Here is a 21006-nt window from a genome sequence, read left to right on the forward strand (position 1 = left end):
TCCGGTCTGCCAGTCAAGCACGGGTGCATGTCTCTGGAGCCAAGGTAGGCCTAGCAAGAGGGCGTGAGAGAGTCCAGGCAGAACATGAAAGGAGATACTCTCAGAATGCAGCATTCCCACCTGTAGAGTAATGGATTCGGTGATGAGTTGGATGGGACGTGGTAAGAGGCCCCCATCCACGGCAGCAACAGACAAGGGTACAGCCAGAGGTTTGGTGGGGATGCGGTATTTCTCTACCAGGGACTGTGAAATAAGATTCCCGGCTGCTCCAGAGTCAAGTTGGGCTAGTTCGAAATAACGGTTCTCCCCGCAGACGATTGAGACTGACAGCAGCAGAGATGGATAGGATTTATTCTTGTCTAGGTAGACCTCTCTGAGCGAACCTAGACACAGGCGTTTCCCGACCTCTCCGGGCAGGTACGGATCCGGTGCTCCTTACTGCCACAGTAGAAGCAGCTCCCCTCGGCACGGCGTAAGTCCTGACGGGTTTTGACCATCTTGGTCTGGTCGACCTGCATAGGCTCAGGAGGGTGTACCTGGGGAGAAACGGAGGGAGTGACGGGTTTCTGGAAGGAAGGAGCTAGACGTGGAAACCTCCTCTCACGGGTGACCTCTTTGGCACGCTCCTGGAACCGTAGGTCAATCCGGGTGGCAAGAGTTATTAAATGATCGAGAGTGGTAGGAATGTCCCGACCGGCGAGTTCATCTTTAATACGGCCGGACAGACCCTCCCAGAAGACAGATACCAGAGCGTCGTTATCCCAGGCCAGCTCCGAGGCAAGGGTACGGAACCGTATGGCATATTGGCCCACGGTGAGACTTCCCTGACGGAGGCGTAGCAGAGACGATGTGGATGAGGTCTTCCGTCCAGGTTCGTCGAAGACTTTCCGGAAAGCCGTGAGAAAGGTAGGCAAGTCGGACACCAGGGGGTCTCCTCTCTCCCATAGAGGATTCAGCCAAGCCAGTGCCTCCCCCGTGAGATGGGACATGATGAAGGCTACTTTGGCCCGGTCGGAATTAAACTGGTGGGACAGGAGTTCAAAGTGCAGGGTGCACTGGTTTATGAAGCCCCGAGCCTGAGCGGAGTCGCCTCCGAAGCGAGGAGGTGCAGAAAGCCCGGGTCCGGAGCAGGATACCATGGTATTGGTGGTCAGCGGCGCTGCCGGGTTGCGAGTCATGACTCTAGCGGTGGTTGCTGGTGGAGCAGTCAGAGTGTCCAGGCGTGAGTTGACATTCCGCAGGTCACCCAGGATGGACTCCTGTTGGGACCTCTGACGGGACAGTTCATGACATAGGTCCGAGAGCGAGGGAGCTTGGGTACCACCGGGTTCCATGGACCGAGCAAACTGTAACGGGTCTGGGAGGCGGAACCTCTGAGCTACTATACAAGGGGGCGGTCCTTGTAAGGAAGCGGGTGACCAGGGAAGACGGGCAGGTAGTCACAGCAGGTGACCGGGACAGTCTCTGGGTAAATGGGCAGGTGGTCACGGCAAGTGACCGGGACAGTCTCTGGGTAAACGGGCAGGAGGTCACAGCAAGTGACCGGGGCAGTCTCTGGGTGAATGGGCAGGAGGTCACAGCAAGTGACCGGGACAGTCTCTGGGTATAGGGTAGGTACGACCTGTGACGGCTGAGCCTCCAGGTAGGCTAGCAGGCGGATGACAGATGAGTGCTCCCAGGTGAGCAGGCGAGAGTCTCTGGAAAAGCAGGTGGTCACAGCATGTGACGGCGGAGCCTCCAGGTAGGCTAACAGGCGGATGCAGATGAGTGCTCCCAGGTGAGCAGGCGAGAGTCTCTGGATAAGCAGGTGGTCACAGCATGTGACGGCGGAGCCTCCAGGTAGGCTAACAGACAGGTAGCAGATGAGCGCTCCCAGGTGAGCGGGCAAGCTGGTCCATAGACAGACTGACAGGGGTGGGAAGGCAGACCGTCGGACCTCAGGCTAGCAAGCAGGTAGGAGGAATGTCAGGCAGGAAACAGACAGCAAACTGGCAGGTTTCTGGCAGGTAACTGGCAACGGGACCTGAGGGCTGAAGCAGAGTAGTGAACAGTGCAACAACATTGCTCAGGCACCTCCATTTTGGAGGAGGTGCCTTATATATGGTGAAGTCCTCCGGCCATTGGCCGGGGACTCCTTAGGACGGCGCGCGCGGCCCCTTTAAGAGCGCCCTAAGCACAGTGGCCGGGAAGGAGCGCGCGCTGCCAGCAGAGCGGGAGGAGGACGCCGGGCTCGGAGCAGAGGGGTGAGGGGAACAGCGTCCCTGCCTAGCAGAGGGCAGGGACGCCGGCGCTACAGTTGTCTTATTTCCTCATCATTGATTTTCCTAGAAACTTCTAGAATTTTTTCCTTTTGGTGTATTGCATTAAATTGTATAAGCAGACCACGAAAAACAACCTTGTGAGCATTCCATAAACAAAAAGGAGAGGTGTCAGGTAGGGAATTTTCTTTAAAGTAAATTTCAATGGCCTCTTCAATTTTTTTCCTGTATAGTGGACAGTTTAAAATAAAGGAGTTGCCCTTCCATTCCCTGAAGCTGTTTTTGGAAATTGACGTTTTTATTTTACAGGAAACTGGGGCATGATCTGACCAGGTTATATTACCTATTAAGGCCTCTGAAAATTTATGAATAAAGGAAATATCTGTGAGAATCAAATCTATTCTTGAAGATGTTTTGTGAAGATTAGAGTAGAAGGTGAATTCCCTTGATGAGGCATTTAAGCATCTAAACACATCGAAAAGCTGTTCCCCAAATATCCAATTTTTTAATGTGATCCTAGGTCTTCTGGAAGAGGCTGTAGTGTCAATACTGCTGTCAGAGATGGCATTAAAATCTCCCATCATGATTAATATACCTTTTTAAACTTATTCACTTTTTTCATTAATCTATTAAGGAAAGAAATTTGCCCCTTGTTGGGAGCATATACAGTACAGACCAAAAGTTAAGACACACCTTCTCATTTAAAGATTTTTCTGTATTTTCTTGACTATGAAAATTGTACATTCACACTGAAGGCATCAAAACTATGAATTAACACATGTGGAATTATATACTTAACAAAAAATGTGTTAAACAACTGAAAATATGTCTTATATTCAAGGTTCTTCAAAGTAGCCACCTTTTGCTTTGATGACTGCTTTGCACACTCTTGGCATTCTCTTGATGAGCTTCAAGAGGTAGTCACCGGAAATGGTCTTCCAACAATCTTGAAGGAGTTCCCAGAGATGCTTAGCACTTGTTGGCCCTTTTGCCTCCACTCTGCAGTCCAACTCACCCCAAACCATCTCGATTGGGTTCAGGTCTGGTGACTGTGGAGGCCAGGTCATCTGGCGTAGCACCCCATCACTCTCCTTCTTGGTCAAATAGCCCTTACACAGACTGGAGGAGTGTTTGGGGTTATTGTCCTGTTGAAAAATAAATGATGGTCCAACTAAACACAAACCGGATGGAATAGCATTCCGCTGCAAGATGCTGTCGTAGCCATGCTGGTTCAGTATGCCTTCAATTTTGAATAAATCCCCAACAGTATCACCAGCAAAGCACCACCACAACATCACACCTCCTCCTCCATGCTTCACGGTGGGAACGAGGCATGTAGAGTCCATCCGTTCACCTTTTCTGCGTCGCACAAAGACACGGTGGTTGGAACCAAAGATCTCAAATTTGGACTCATCAGACCAAAGCACAGATTTCCACTGGTCTAATGTCCATTCCTTGTGTTCTTTAGCTCAAACAAGTCTCTTCTGCTTGTTGCCTGTCCTTAGCAGTGGTTTCCTAGCAGCTATTTTACCATGAAGGCCTGCTGCACGAAGTCTCCTCCTAACAGTTGTTGACGAGATGTGTCTGCTGCTAGAATTCAGTGTGGCATTGACCTGGTCTCTAATCTGAACTGCTGTTAACCTGCGATTTCTGAGGCTGGTGACTCCGATAAACTTATCCTCAGAAGCAGAGGTGACTCTTGGTCTTCCTTTCCTGGGGCGGTCCTCATGTGAGCCAGTTTCTTTGTATCGCTTGATGGTTTTTGCAACTGCACTTGGGGAGACTTTCAAAGTTGCCCTATTTTTCGGTACTGACTGACCTTCATTTCTTAAAGTAATGATGGCCACTCGATTTTCTTTACTTAGCTGCTTTTTTCTTGCCATAATACAAATTCTAACAGTCTATCCAGTAGGACTATCAGCTGTGTATCCACCAGACTTCTGTACAACACAACTGATGGTCCCAACCCCATTTATAAGGCAAGAAATCCCACTTATTAAACCTGACAGGGCACACCTGTGAAGTGAAAACCATTTCCGGTGACTACCTCTTGAAGCTCATCAAGAGAATGCCAAGAGTGTGCAAAGCAGTCATCAAAGCAAAAGGTGGCTACTTTGAAGAACCTAGAATATAAGACATATTTTCAGTTGTTTCACACTTTTTTGTTAAGTATATAATTCCACATGTGTTAATTCATAGTTTTGATGCCTTCAGTGTGAATGTACAATTTTCAGAGTCATGCAAATACAGAAAAATCTTCAAATGAGAAGGTGTGTCCAAACTTTTGGTCTGTACTGTATATTAACCAGTGTGTATGTCACCGATTCTAGTTCACAAATTAAAATATGAAAACGTCCGTTGGTATCTATAATTTCATTGATAAGTTGGAAAGATATTGAGTCTCGAATGGTGGTAAGGACTCCAGCTTTTTTAGCAGATGAGGATGATCTATAAGAGTGTGGGAAAGACTTATGGGCAAAATTTGGAGGATTTTTATCTGCAAATTTTGTTTCCTGGAATGCTATAATATCAGCATTGGACAATTAAGCTTCTTTCCATGCAGAAAACCTTTTAATGGGATTGTTGAGACCTTTGACATTTAAATATATTATATTATATATAAAATATTTTTATAGCCATAGTAACAAATAAAGACAATTAAAACAGTAGTCAGGCGCTTCTTAATAAATTGTATACTTACAGAGAACTTAAGAAAAACCAAGTTACAACATTGCATAATAAAAACATGCAAGAAATTGTACAAACATGTAGAGAAAAAGGACATGCTAAAAAAATACTCAGCCAATAATAATCCTCAGATAAACTGAGAAGAAAGGATGGGAATAAATATCTCAAAAACCTGTCCTAAAAAGAGAGGAAAAAAGTTCGGCAAAGATCTGCAAAGGAAACCCGGAATTTTACAAGGAATATTTATAACAGTACCTATCAGAAAAGAAAAAAAATTAAATCAGTATAATACCATAAGTATATATGAATATGAGAGTGGCGTTCCTTATAATGATCCAAAAAAGTATGAGAGAAAAAAATTAGGTGGGAACCTCTTCAACCCCAGCAAAATTATTTTCCTTCAGAAAGACCCAGCCTTCCATGGGGTCTCTGATTATATGTGTTGTTCCATTGAAGAAAATAAGTAACTTTACTGGGAAACCCCATTTATAGGGAATGTTATTCCACCTTAGAATAGTAGTTATGACTGCAAACGACTTTCTGAGGTTCAAAGTCTCTTTGGAGAAATCGGGGAAGATCTTTAGTGAATCATATGGAGCTGGAAGGGATTTATGGACCTTTAAATATCCAAGAAGATGTTCCTTTGTTTCGTAGAAATGGAACCTGGTGACAGTGTCCCTTGGTATGTCTTTGGGAAGAGATTTAGGTTTTTGAATCCTATGAGTTCTGTCTAGCATTAATTCTAGATTAGGAATAGAAGGGAGAACCTTTTGGAGAATGCTTTTAATATATGAAGACAAGTCAGCAGGTGGTATGTGTTCAGGAATACCCCTGAATTTTAGGTTTTTCCTCCTATTCCTATCCTCCTGGTCGGTGATCTTAGTTTTTAATATTTTAATTTCCATCTTTAAAAGAGAGTTTGTTTCTTCTAGATTTGTCTGCCTAGAAAAGATGTCATCCACCCTTTTTTTCTGCAATTTCCACTTTATGATTTATTTCTGTTATAGAATTTTGTAGGGCATCAAATCTTTTGTTTAACTTGGCATCCATTTGTGATATCGTGGATTTGAAGAAGTTGCAAATATATAACTCAGATGGGGATAGAGTAATTGGAGGTTTCTCTGTATGGATATTTGAAAAATCCATAGTTGCACCTTGTGCAGGAGGGTTTGCATGGGATGCAGTAGGTGGAGTCTGAATATCCAACCTGGGTTTTTGTTTATATGGTGTCATATTAGGGGATGAATCTTCCAACTCCTCCTCAGCATCAGTAAAATGAAGAGAAGCATATTTATTATTATTGTTATCAGCCCAGTCCTTCCTTTTATTACCAGTACTTCTGTTATCAGACATATAGGATAAATTATGGTCCATAAAGGGAGATATTCCCTCATCAGTTGCCTTGTTTTTTAACTCCTCCTTAAATGAAAGCTCTTTGTGAGCTTTCGAAGAGGTTGACAACTCCTTATTTTGTACAGGAGAAGGTTGAGTTATGTTAAAAGATTTCTCTTTAGAGGTTTTCCCCATATTTGAAGGTTCCTTTAATATAGGAGAGGTATCCCCCTTAAAAGCAGCAGCAAAGTCAGCTGTTTGAGCATTGCGCAGCTGTTCAATGGGAATTGCCGGCATAGCTGAGTTTAATGTGTTGCACATCTGGGATGCGCAGGCATCTATATCCCTTAACAGTGTACATGTTTGGGAGGAAACTTTAGGGCCAGGGGAGATGTCCCCTGACTGTATGGGGTCTTTGCCTGGAATTTTAAAGGTCGCACAAGAGTTCACCTCAGAGTGGGGACGTGGGTTGTGTGACACCCCAGGGGTCTGGTTGCCACAGTGATAGAGATATTACTTCTGAGAGCAGGTGGGAGGTCCTTTGGTCAGGGATCCTGTGCATGCCACACCTCCTGCCCAGTCTTGGGAGGGGAAGAACTTCCCCTATATAAACCCGGGGCTGAAGCAGGGTGAGGAGTCTAGGAGAGTAGAGACAAGAGACAGTCATAGGAAGAAACAGCTGGAGCTCAGTGGGAGCAATACTACTACGAGTCAGGGGCTGGCAGCTGCAGAGCTCGCCCTGACTGAGAAGCTTTCTTACCGGACCCGGCGTCCGAGGCTGTGGGAACTAACTCTTACCCAGCAGCAGAAGCCGACCGGCAGGGGATTTCAGGTCCTCAGGCCCAGAAACCCAAAGGCACGGTCACACGTGTGGGACCAGCACCGCCATCGTGGAGCGGAAGCCAATAGAAGGCCCCGAGTCACCGGCCATACGGGTGAGCACCACACGGTACACTCAGGGACGTGGGCTACTTATATCCGCTTCTAGCAAGGTAGCCAGAAGAGTACAGTCAGTTTGGGAGGCCTACAACTCCGCCTGGCCAGGGGAGATCCCATCTGCTCAAGGACTGACCAGGCCCCGTTCGCTAGCAAGTACTCCGGGAGGGTCTATCGTTGTTACCAGTAAAGACCCTGAATTACACCGCACCGTCTCTGAGTGGTTCCTGCTACCCCCATCTTCCACGTCGGCTGCCCTGAGGCCATACCCCTCCCGTTGGGGGTTATACTATCACGCTGCACAATTCTACACCGGCCTCAGCGGTCTGCCCTGCAGCGGCAGCTCCATAGCTGCAAGTCAACGGGTGGCGTAGTCGACACTCAAATAACATCTATCAAGACTGCCACACACTGAGTCTGACCCCCTGGGCACGGACCGGGTCCCCGCCACTCGGAGACTACAACCCTCATCTGATCCGGTTCCGGGTAAGCCCCCGTGCGCGAGACGCTGCGCGACACAGCAGACCCAGGGGCGCGTCAACTTTGGCGTAGTCGGCAGGATTTCGTGCCCGCAACCACCGGGTACTGCGTGCCTGGAAAGCAAAGACTGTTCAAACTTACCAGTGGTTACGTTTCCCGCCATCCGGCGCCATCTTCTGCCTTCTTCCCGCCATCCGCGAAGTTTTCCCGCCATCCGGCGCCATCTTCGGCCTTCTTCCCGCCATCCGTGGAGTTTTCCCGCCATTGGACGCCATCTTGAGGACGCCGCGCGGGAAGAAGAGGGGCGTGGACTTCGAAAGCGCGCGAGAACTGAAGCCCCGCCTCACGTCCGGACGTTGCGTAAGGTCCTGGAAGGAGCCCAGCAGACGCCGACGTCACCGGAGCGCGACGGAAGGTCCTCAACCCTGACGATCTACTGCGGAGCCGCGGCCTACGGAACAGGATCATCACAAGGTAGGCCACGGTCCACTAGGGGGGAGGAAGATGTCGTATACGGAGGAGAGCTTCACTGCCTCAACCCCCGCCAGCGCCACCGCTGCTGCAGTTATGCCCTTCACCATGCCCTATATCCCGGGAGCAGCTTGGCTACCCCAGTACTCAGGGGAGTCACATACCCTGCATGACTTTAGAGAAAAGCTGGATAGCCTCTTCCAGGTGTACCCCCTCACAGAAGAGCAAAAAGTGAGCATCCTGGTGGCCCAACTAACCGGGGCAGCTAAAAGGGAAGTAAAATCCTGGCCACCTGGGAGGAAGACTGTCGCAGGGATACTAACCCGGCTGAAGGATACCTTTGATACCCGCACCTCAGCCGAGATTAAGCTTAGATTCTACGGGTGCAAGCAGCGAGCGCATGAGAGTATAAGGGACTATGCACTAAACCTACAAGAGGCCCTGAGGGCCATTAAGCAGACCGACCCTGATGGAGTGGGAAACGAGGACAGGCTGTTGACTGAACAATTTATAGAGGGACTGTATTGTAATGCCCACCGAACCCAGTTGCGGGCGATGGCCTTACAGGATCCCCATCTGGGCTTTGCACAGTTCAAGGACAGAGCCATCCGGGTGCTCCGAGAACCGGCACCGGGTGGCGTTATGACCCACAGGCGCCCAGCTATTACTTACCACCAGGAGGCGGCGCCCTTGTCGGCAGGGCCTGTGGGAGCTGATGCGCAGGCTTTGGACAATGACCCGGCTCCAGACCTACACCATCAGGTCCAAGAGCTAGCTAAGAGCGTTGCTGCGCTAACCCGAACTGTGCAGTCTTTACAGGTTTCCACCCCAGGGAAGATCCAGCTGGCATCCGGACCGGAGGACATCCCGTGGCGTCGACCAAGGAGGACCCCACCGGCCAGAGGAAGACCCAGTGACCGATACAGCGAGGACGGACGACCCATCTGCCGCCGCTGCAATCAACCCGGACATATGGCAAGGTACTGTTCTTTAAACGGGCACAACCTGGGGTAGAGGGCCAACCCCCAGGAAAAAGATCACCAGGCCCATCGAACTGGCGCGACAGATATGTGGGAGGGCGTCCAGTCTTGCCGGTGGTACTGGATGGCATTCCCATGAGTGCCCTACTGGACACCGGGTCGCAGGTCACCACCATCCCGTACGTGCTCTTTAAGCAGTACTGGAATGACTCGGATATTACCCGCTACCCTGACGACGACTTGAGTATCATCGCCAGCAATGGCCAGCCCGTGCCACAGATCGGATTTAAAGAGGTGACCATCAAAATCGGTAGAGTCGAACTGGCAGCACAGGGACTGATCATTGTAGATATTGACAAACATGAGAGTCACCCAAAAATAACTCTAGGAACTAATGTAATTGAAAATTGTCTTGCAGAGGTGATTTTCCTTTTACAGCAGGTTGCCAAGAACGCCAGCTCCGGCGAGCAGCGGGTGCTCCAGAAAGAGATCCGGGCACTGATGCGACGGCAACAGGTGGAACTCTCCGGCGGTGAGATTGGTAGCGTAAGAATGTGTGACCCTTTTCCTATTGCCATGCCCCCAAAAAGTGAAATGATGATTTGGTGCCGGGCAGCTATTGGTCTGAGAGGTAGGGATTACCAGGCAATGGTAGAACCAGTTTACTCAGACAGTAGGCCCACCATTTTGACAGCACGGGGGGTGGTTGATGTACGCCATGGGAGGGTGCCCGTTCGCATAATAAATATCGGGGAGAGGGAAGTGTACCTGCCCCGGTATGCCACGCTAGCCAAATTATATACCATTAACCAAAATTCTATACAATCTGTGGAACCCTTGCCTCCATCTCACCCGGAGGAAGGTAACGGCTCTAAGAAAAACATGGAGGACTGGTGTCAGCAACTACATCTGGGTACTGACTCCACTCCCTCACACCAGAAACAAGGAGTCTATCGGGTGGTTCAGGAGTACGAGAGAGTGTTCAGTAAACACCCGTTAGACTTCGGGCGAGTCAAGGGGGTAGAACACCACATCCCCACGGGAGACCATCTTCCTATAAAAGAGAGGTATCGACCCGTACCCCCTGCCCACTACCAACACGTCAAGGGGATGCTTAGAGACATGAAGGAGACTGGGGTGATCAGGGATAGCTGTAGCCCCTGGGCAGCTCCACTAGTCTTAGTCAGAAAAAAAGACAACACCATGAGGATGTGTGTAGATTACCGGAAAATCAACCGTATCACACACAAGGATGCGTACCCCTTACCAAGGATAGAGGAGTCATTGGCTGCTTTAAGATCTGCTAACTTCTTCTCTACCTTGGATCTCACTAGCGGGTACTGGCAGGTTCCTGTAGCAGAGGCGGACCGGGAGAAGACCGCATTCACCACCCCGATGGGACTTAGCGAGTTCACCTGCATGCCGTTCGGACTCTGCAACGCACCAGGAACCTTCCAACGACTAATGGAGTGTTGTCTGGGCCACAGAAACTTCGAGACGGTCTTGTTGTACCTGGACGATGTCATCGTATATTCCAAGACGTATGAGGACCACCTGAAACACCTGGCGGAAGTGTTCGAAGCTCTGGCGAGTTACGGCCTAAAGGTGAAACCCTCCAAGTGTCACCTCCTGAAACCAAAGGTGCAGTACCTGGGACACGTGGTGAGCGCTGACGGAGTGGCTCCCGACCCTGATAAGATCACCGCAATTAAGGAATGGCCAAGCCCCTCCAGCGTAAAAGAAGTGCGGCAGTTCCTCGGGTTGGTAGGCTACTACCGAAGGTTTATTCCCGGTTTCACCAAAAAGGCAGCACCTATGCAGGACCTCCTGATAGGCCAGTCCCGGAAGGCCAAGAACCAGAAGCCGCCCTTCAAATGGGAGGAGTTGGAAGAAGAGTCCTTCCGCCAGCTGAAGATGGCCCTCACGGGGGACGAAATCCTGGCGTACCCGGATTATAGCCAGCCCTTTATCCTCTACACCGACGCCAGTAACATCGGGCTAGGAGCCGTACTGTCCCAGATCCAGCAGGGGAAGGAACGAGTAATCGCCTACGCCAGCCGAAAACTGCGACCCACCGAAAGGAACCCCGAGAATTACAGCTCATTTAAGCTAGAGTTCCTGGCCGTAGTATGGGCAGTCACCGAGCGCTTTAAGCATTACCTCGCTTCTTCCCGGTTCACCGTGTACACGGATAACAACCCGTTGACACACCTGGACACGGCAAGACTCGGTGCCCTGGAGCAGAGGTGGATGGCCCGTCTGTCCAACTACGAGTTCACAATCAAATACCGGGCCGGACGCTCCAATACCAACGCGGATGCCCTGTCCAGGATGCCCAACCTGCCGGACGAAGGAGAAGATCCGGAGGGACTGGAAGAAGTTGAACTCCCTGCGTTCCACCGTCATGGGACTATCCAGTATTCCCACCGGGTAAGGAGTAAGCAGGCTGCTACGTTGAACCCCTTACCTCACTACAACTGGGCGGAAACGCAAGACAGCGACCCTGCCGTCCGACTGGTGAAGGAGATGCTGACTCGCCCGGAGGCTTGCCTTGAACCAGACGCTCCGGAGGAAGCCAAACAACTATGGGCAGAGAAGAGTCGACTGTTCCTTTACAAGGGGAAGTTGTGCCGCAGAATGGTTAACTCCCGGACGCATGAACTACTCTGGCAAGTAGTGGTGCCACGAAGAGACGCAGCCATGGTGATGGAGGCATACCACGATGGAGCTGGACACTTCGGGTGGAAGAAGCTGGAGTTCCTGCTGCGCGAGCGATTCCACTGGGTAGGCATGAGGGGAACCATTGAGAAGTGGTGCAGAGACTGTGGCCCGTGCAACCTGAGAAGGAAGGACCGTGCCAGCCAGAAGACTCCCCTGCAGTCCATCGTCACCCGGCAACCGTTGGAACTGGTAGCCTTGGATCATGTAAAACTGACCCCAAGCAGAAGTGGCTACGTCTACGCGTTAACCATCGTGGATCATTACTCCCGGTTCTTGGTTGTCATCCCCGTCAAGGACTTAACGGCTCAAACAGCAGCTAGAGCCTTCCAGCAGCACTTTTGCCGTCCACACGGGTACCCGGACCAAGTGCTGACGGACCAGGGACCTGCCTTTGAAGCGGAGGTCTTCCAGGAATTCTGCAATCTGTATGGCTGCCGGAAGATAAGGACGACACCCTACCATCCGCAAACTAATGGACTTTGTGAGAAAATGAACCAGGTGGTAATGGATCTTTTAAAAATGTTGCCCCTGGAAGAACGCAGTCTGTGGCCTGAGAAGTTGCCCGATCTGGTGGACCTATACAACCACATCCCGGTAGGTTCCACCAACTGTACCCCGGCTTACCTAATGAGGGCAAGACCTGGTAAGTTACCTGTTGACCTGGAAATGGGAGTCCTGACACCCGAGGACACTTCACCAGAAACAGACTGGGACACGGAGAGGCAGCAGCAGTACCGGAGAGTACAGGAGAGCGTGGAGCGAAGTCTCTGTCAGGCTAGGGAAAGACAAGAGAAAACTTACAACCAGTATGCTCCCGCTGTTCCCCTGGTACCCGGAGAGCAGGTCTTGAAGAGGAAGAGACGGCTCCACAAGTTGGACGACCAGTGGGAAAAGGACCCGTACACCGTACTGCCCTCAAGCCACGAGAACCCGAAGGTTTGTACCATCAGTAAAGACGGAGGGGAAACCACAGCTATTGTATCCCGGGACCACCTGAAGAAGTGTCCCGAACAACTGAGGAACCCTGAAGAGGAACAAGAAGACCATCGACCCGTAGAGGAAAGGGAAGATATGGTTAGTACTGTGCTCGGGGACTTCCCTCGGTCTTGGACTCAAGTCAATGGTGCAGTTGTGGTACCCGTACTCACCTTCCTCCAACCAGCATCCCAAGCACCTATGGAGCAACAGGTAGAGCTGGAAGAACAGCCGGTCCAGGAGGCAGAAGACCCCACACCCGCAGACCAGGAGTATCAACCCTCTGCTTGCAGTGAGCCTGCCATATCCCTAGTGAGCCAAAGAGCCGGTAGACAGCTGCCCAGTTTATCCTTGACAGCTCCTACACCCTGTAGTTCAGGGCTAGGCAGTCAGCTCCGTAGGTCCACTAGGGCCACTAGAGGCCAGTTACCCGCATGGTGGAGGATTTGAAGTGTATAAATTGTTTTATTTATGTTTACCTGTGTATTGTTGCTTGTGTATAATTTTGTGTTTCTAGTTATTTGTAGGAGTCCTTGGTGGATTTACCGGGAATCCTGTGTACATAGTTGGAGCGTAACCCAGGACGGACTAAAGACTGTTAAGGACTCGGGGTAGGACAGACCCCCTACCTGGTTACGTCTCCCTGTTTTGGTGAAATGGACACCTTGCTTTTCTTCAAAGACTGCACCCGGTTGCGGACACGCCGTAACCATCTTATGTGTTTTTCTTATTGTATTGTTATTGTTATACCTTGTTATGTTTTTCTAAAAATATGTTTAGTCCCGGAGTACTAAATTTCACTAGGGGGGAATGTGACACCCCAGGGGTCTGGTTGCCACAGTGATAGAGATATTACGTCTGAGAGCAGGTGGGAGGTCCTTTGGTCAGGGATCCTGTGCATGCCACACCTCCTGCCCAGTCTTGGGAGGGGAAGAACTTCCCCTATATAAACCCGGGGCTGAAGCAGGGTGAGGAGTCTAGGAGAGTAGAGACAAGAGACAGTCATAGGAAGAAACAGCTGGAGCTCAGTGGGAGCAATACTACTACGAGTCAGGGGCTGGCAGCTGCAGAGCTCGCCCTGACTGAGAAGCTTTCTTACCGGACCCGGCGTCCGAGGCTGTGGGGACTAACTCTTACCCAGCAGCAGAAGCCGACCGGCAGGGGATTTCAGGTCCTCAGGCCCAGAAACCCAAAGGCACGGTCACACGTGTGGGACCAGCACCGCCATCGTGGAGCGGAAGCCAATAGAAGGCCCCGAGTCACCGGCCATACGGGTGAGCACCACACGGTACACTCAGGGACGTGGGCTACTTATATCCGCTTCTAGCAAGGTAGCCAGAAGAGTACAGTCAGTTTGGGAGGCCTACAACTCCGCCTGGCCAGGGGAGATCCCATCTGCTCAAGGACTGACCAGGCCCCGTTCGCTAGCAAGTACTCCGGGAGGGTCTATCGTTGTTACCAGTAAAGACCCTGAATTACACCGCACCGTCTCTGAGTGGTTCCTGCTACCCCCATCTTCCACGTCGGCTGCCCTGAGGCCATACCCCTCCCGTTGGGGGTTATACTATCACGCTGCACAATTCTACACCGGCCTCAGCGGTCTGCCCTGCAGCGGCAGCTCCATAGCTGCAAGTCAACGGGTGGCGTAGTCGACACTCAAATAACATCTATCAAGACTGCCACACACTGAGTCTGACCCCCTGGGCACGGACCGGGTCCCCGCCACTCGGAGACTACAACCCTCATCTGATCCGGTTCCGGGTAAGCCCCCGTGCGCGAGACGCTGCGCGACACAGCAGGCCCAGGGGCGCGTCAGTTGTTGCGCTGAGGTAGCGGTAGTTTACTTACTGCGGACCCTCCTGTTCCTGTAGCGGTCAGCTCTGCTATATCCTTCTGCTGGGTCTCCTTCCTCCTGACAGCTAGTAGTGGTTTTGAAGGATGTTGAGGGGTCTTCCCCTTTGGATCCCGGGGATTTGTGGGGACTTTGGATGACATCGCTGATGTCGAGGGGGAGACGGATCTTGCGGAGTCGGGACCTGTTATCTGGATCATCAACGGTTGCCGAGGGGGATTTTCCTCCTTAGTAACAGCCGCCGGTGGTTTGATAGGAGGCTGGGGGGCATGGCTTGGACGCACACCAAGATGGTTGTGTTTCCCTGAGCTCTGCAGAGCTGAAGCCTGGAAATCGTAATTAATGCCTTTTCAGAAGATCCTAATGAACTAAAAAGCGACTGAAGACCTTCCTTAATCACTTTGGACTTATTCGAATCCTCTTAGGAGGTTCTGTGATTAAAAATGGCCAATTCTGGACAAAAAAAGGAGCTACAGCTTCACAGTCCCGACGGCCGCAACACAGCTGTGCCAGACTATGAGACTTCACAGCGTGAGGAAAATCTCCCCTCCAGCTCCAGAGAAGTCCTTCACAGATACAGAGATGTCCACTACAACTTCCTTTGACCCCCAGGACCAGGAGAAGAAGATCCTCCAGCCTCCTATGGACTTGTTATTTTGAGCTTTGTTCTGTTATTCCTTTTTGTGCCATGTAAAGGCCGTTACTTTTGTTTCCTCACTGGTGTATGGACACTAAATAAACCACCAGTTTGTTTGAACCCACGGACTGCATCACTGTGTGAACCTGTGCCTACCTCCAACGCGGCTCAGTGAGTACAAACCCCTACAGCCCATAGTAGAGATCTGATATTGCCCAGGGGGGTGACACATTCCTTTTAAAGAAAACCTATGATTATTATGCAAAAATCAAGCCCTACCTTTTCCATGCTGGAAAACGAAGTTTAGTAATAAAGGTACTATTGATATGTTCTGTTGACTCCACGATCTCCATGATGGTCACATGTTGCTCCAGATCTGAGAATTTCATATTTCCTGTAACCTCAGGGCCGGATGTGCTTGAGAAAAAAAGCTGGCTTTATTCGAAACAAGAGAAGTAGTAGCAGACTACAAAATAGCTGGATTAGATAGTACAAAACTAGATATGCTTCAGCTTCATATTGTAGTCAAAGAGAGCGGCTTCAGCCAGAAGTACACAGAAAACGTAGAAAAACAGCATGGGGGTTGTCTAGAGGAAGCAGTACAAATGTGAAAAAGGTTTTGTGGCCACTGTAGAAGGCTTTAATTAGCGAGGACACCTATTTAAAAATAGCCGCTCGTCATGGAGCATGCGCTGCTCCCAGATCGCCACTGCGCAAGCACAGGATTTTTCAAAGCGTATTTGTGTGACGGAGCAACCCCGGGAACGTCATTCAAATTGTGTGGGTGGCGACAAGCGTGACTGAATGAAATGAAGCACACCCCTATTACTAAACGAGTATGTTACGATATAACTATATAAAGTGCTTTTTGCACATGATTAGACCGCCGTATTTAATGAAAAAAACATGTTAGTGATGCACTTTGCATCACTAACACACTGTAGATAGATTACATGCTAAAAAGGACATGACATGTTCCCTTTAAATGAATAATCAGATTTATTAGGGAAGTAATATTGTCCTAAAGGACTGTTAACTTGAGACAGCTCCAAAAAATGTGTAAAATATCTCCCTTCATACCGCATTCCCTCTAACAAAGAGGAGAGCAATTTGTATAGGTTTTAGAAAGCCTACTAGGGGTAAGAAATCACTACGTAAGTAGCTTATAATGCGATTCATGTAGCATAGTACAAATACCGTATTTGCTGAGTACTATAAGGTGGCTGTTAGATACCTAATAGTTGGGTGATAAGCTTGAAGTAATGCATTAGTGCATATTGGGGCTAATCGGTTATGACCGGCTGATTAGGAGCAGATGAATGACTGCTCACCATATCTCCACCCCTGGGTGGGATTCACTGGGTAAATTGGGAGCTCTTTGTTTCACACATGCTGGACATATGGAGATTGAGGGTCTCCTGGATTGAATGTCCTTTGCTAAAGGACATGGAAGCTGGACTCTAAGCCATGTAGGCTAACCAGCACTATTGTATGGACTTGTTACTTTATGTTTTACCTTCTGCCGGACAAAGGCTGTATTTATGTTTTCTGGTGACGTAGTTTATGAGGATTTCAATAAACCAGCCACACTTTAAATAGAAACGGTTCCTGTGTCTTCCTCTTTAAGAAGCTTAATGAGTTGACCTACCACAATACATATCAGTGAGACTTTTCAACCATTGCTCTTAAATAAAAGTTTGTTTGACATCTCTTTCCAAATTACTGATACAATTATTTTTAATAAATTCAACATCTTCATTGAAAAGATTGTAAATGTTGCTTGTTTTCCAAATTAAGTTACTATTTGGATTACATACTAGCATACTAATAGTATCAAGGTTACATTGACGATGGCTGTTGGGCACAAATGAATTGGCCAATTTATGCGCCAAGTACCTTCATTTTGGCTTTTTTTCTAAAGCAGCACTGCAATTTTATATATTCTGTTTGCATACTATAGTGTTACAGAGTTCAGCTTTAATTTGTTAGTTACATATGGAAGTGGCTCTCTTAGCTTGCACCTGTTCACATTTATTTTTCTGTTTGGAAGTGACGGTCAGTCTTTTGATATTTGTATACACATGCTATCTGACCGAGCACTCCACCCATCAGCCTATGGCAGTTTTTATCACATCTAGGTCCTACCTACCCATATAATTGAAAGCTATCAGCCCAGGAGAAGTATCATATTAGGTTAGGTTCCCAGCAGAGAAGGTCGCCTTGTCGATGGCTATTAGGCATACATGAATTGGCCAATTTCTGCACTAAATATCTTCATTTTGGCTTTTTTTCTAGAGCAGAAATGCAATTCCAATTTCATACGTTCCATGTTTGCATACTATAGCATTGCAGAGTGCAGCTTTAAATTGTTAGTTACATATGGAAGTGGCTCTCTTAGCTTGCACCTATTCACATTTATTTTTCTGTTTGGAAGTGACAGTCAGTCTTTTGATATTTATCTGGTTTTAGTATTACCACAATATTCGCAACTTAAAAAGATTCTGGTAGAAAGCCTAGTTTCAGTGAGGAATTATATACTTTGCCAGTTGGTCTAAATATATTAGATAGACTTCCAGAGGAAGTCCATCTGGACCAGGAGACCCGAGTTGAGTACAGATCCTAGTAGAAGTCAGAAAACCGAGACAGAATCTCACAAGAATCGGACACCACTCTCCCCCCAAGATCACTAACCCGAAGGACCAGAGGAGAGGCAGTATTACAGTTAGCTATATGGGCTTGCGGACTCCCAGTCTGATTGTCAAGCTCAAAAAAGGATTGTCTGGGGAATGATCTGAAATGTCCTCAGGTAGATATTCCAGGTAGGACACCAACTGAAATGTCTCCTCACTTCCAATGACATAGTCAAATCTAGACAATGTGTTTCTAGGGAAGGTATGACAAGAGAACATTCTAGAATGACCGTTTCGCACCCTCTAGAGGTCCAACCACATCAACCCACCCCCAAAAGCCTGTAAATGCGAAGGCCCTTGAGCACCATCTCGCATAATGTTGCCTAACAGTTTATCTTTTTGAGGGTTTGTTAACAAGTTAAAGTCCTATAAACTGAATGTTGGAGCAGAGGGATATGTGGCTGCGAATATAGCAGCCTCTTTTAAGACTTCCAGATTAGCCGTAAGGGAATTGTATATAGCTAGGATTTCAATGGGTGAACCTTCAAGTTATGCATAAATGAATATATAGCAGCCTTCGGTTTCAGACCGTTTAGATATTTCCTCCCACCTGAAGGATTTATGCACAAGCAATGAAACTCCCCTAGAGTATGATGTGTGGTACAAATGTAGGGGTCCCTATACCCAGGGCTTCAGCAAGAGACTACTTGTGCTTGGGATGAGGTGGGTCTCCTGAAGACACACCACTTAGGAGTTATATTTACAGAGGAAAGACAAGATTTGAACCCTTTTCCAGGTTGTTCCCAAGCCCCTTACATTCCATGATAAGAAACGTATCTTAGCCATTATAAAACAACTGAAGGGAGTTCAGCTCGATGTGTCTGCTTTTGAAGGAGGTGGGGATTTCAGGCCAGGGACCTACATGGCCCATAAACATTATGTTAAAAAATGTCACTATAGTAATTTAAAATACCGTAATTCAAATATTGTGTATTTATCAATCATCGATGTAAAAGACATATACAACATCAAACAGGTCAGGCTCAACTGGAGCCGTAAAAGAAAGAAATTGAACCTAAACTCATGAATCAGAGCCATCAAGTAACAAAGGTCCCGTGCTTGTAGCACACACATTAGAGGAATCTATACAATTGCATCAAAGCCATTACTGCACGGACTGTATATCCTGCCTAAATAGTTTGGGAGTAAAGTCTGTCCTTCCTAGTCAAAGTAAATGGGTTGGGGAAAACTGGAATTCAAGTAATCATTCAGAATTAGTTTGAAAAAATTGAGTAAAAACAGAAGATGTAGTTATCTTTGCCAGAGTCTAGCGCTTCACCTTCCGTCTCTTGGTCAGCCAGTTATCAGCCTCGGTAGGAGTGGTAAAGAAATAAAGTTTCTTTAAAACAAAAGTAATATTAGCTTTAATTTTACCTTGTACTAGCATATACTTATTTATGTATTTTTACTAATTCTTGGTTTCCCAGATAATTTTGCTGTTGTGGCAGCACTAAAAAGGTTATTCTGGGGAGCTAAAAATACATTTCAATCTACATCCTGTCTAAAACTATAAAGAATCAGACTTCTCTGCCTATTCTTATATGTGGCTTCATGTGATTTTACTATTTCTCATTTTGACCTCATGCCACAGCACTGCTGCTGCTCCTGAGTGCTCCCCCTCCCTTCTGGGACACTACATCAGAGATCGGGGGTGTGGTTTTCATCTTGCTGCTTATAGAAGCCACGCCCCTAACCAAGGTTTCACAGTTTGTGGTCGGGTTTGATGTCTCCCCTCCTCAGCACTGTAGTACTGCTCTGTCTGCACCTTCACAGCTTGTATGTGACCTGTCGAGGAGCATGGAGTGAAAGCTGGAGAAGCATGGAAAGGGAAATGACAAGTCATATACAAGCTGGGAAAGTGCATGCAGGAAGTGCAGACGGAATTTGAGAGAATGTGAAACATCAAACCCATACATAGCCGGTGATAATTCTTTCACAGGGGGCTGGTTATCCACAGAAGGATGCTGCCCACTCCTCCTGATGTCTGACACAGGTTCCCAGAAGGGAGGAGGAGCACTGAGAAGCAGCAGCAGTGCGGTGACGTCACATAGAGAATTAGTAAAATTGCATGAAGTTACATACCGTATAAGAACAGGCAGAGGGATATCAGACTTTATAGTTTTAGACAAAATATACATTGAAATGTTTTTTTGCACCCCAGAGCGAATTAATGACAGCTTTAATTGTACTATGTACGGCAGCGTTAAATATTAAATGTAGGTTATTCATTATTATTTTAATGCTATTCATAATAAAAGTTATAACGAAATTAACTCAAATTTCACTTCTATGGAGTTGCTGTCTGCTAACCGTTATCTTACTATTGGTAAACGCCCGGGTTCACATGGATACACCCCAAAAATGTATAAATAAGCTTGAAAGCTTTTAATTCTGTAGCCCAATATGCCCATTTCCCATCACAATATCTCATGGCTCACTAACTAAGCCAGGTAAGGTTTCCTTGGGACATGGCAGTTACAGACCAATATTCTTAATAAATATTGGTGTTACTATTTTCTAAAATGATCTCGAATCAACTTCAACCTCACATCCCCCTACTGATTCACAAAGATCAAGTTAGGTTGGTCCCAAAAAAGGATGAAGGCATAAGAACATTGTCCTTGATCTCATACAGTAGGATCAGGGAGATTCCTTTGTGCCTCCTGTTGGTGGATGCTGAAAAAGTCTTCGACAGGGTCCAATGGGACTTTATACTTTTGGTCCTGGCTCACACAGGATTTGGTCAGCATACAATAGCGAGCATTATGACCCTCTATACAACTTCAGTAGCACAGGTCAGAATTAATGGAAATCTTTCTAAATCGTTTCTCATCCATAATGGCACTAGAGAGAGTCTCTCCGGTACTTTATCCACTTGTGATGGAATGTTTAGCAAGAACCTTTAGAGAGAATACCTCCATTCTGGGGTTATAAGTTGGTAACACATGTTGTAAATTGGTTATTTATGCAGATGACCTACTTATCT

The sequence above is a fragment of the Phyllobates terribilis genome, unplaced genomic scaffold, assembly GCF_046119375.1.
Source record: "Phyllobates terribilis strain yellow unplaced genomic scaffold, ASM4611937v1 Scaffold_7__3_contigs__length_470593459, whole genome shotgun sequence".
Classification (NCBI taxonomy): domain Eukaryota; kingdom Metazoa; phylum Chordata; class Amphibia; order Anura; family Dendrobatidae; genus Phyllobates; species Phyllobates terribilis.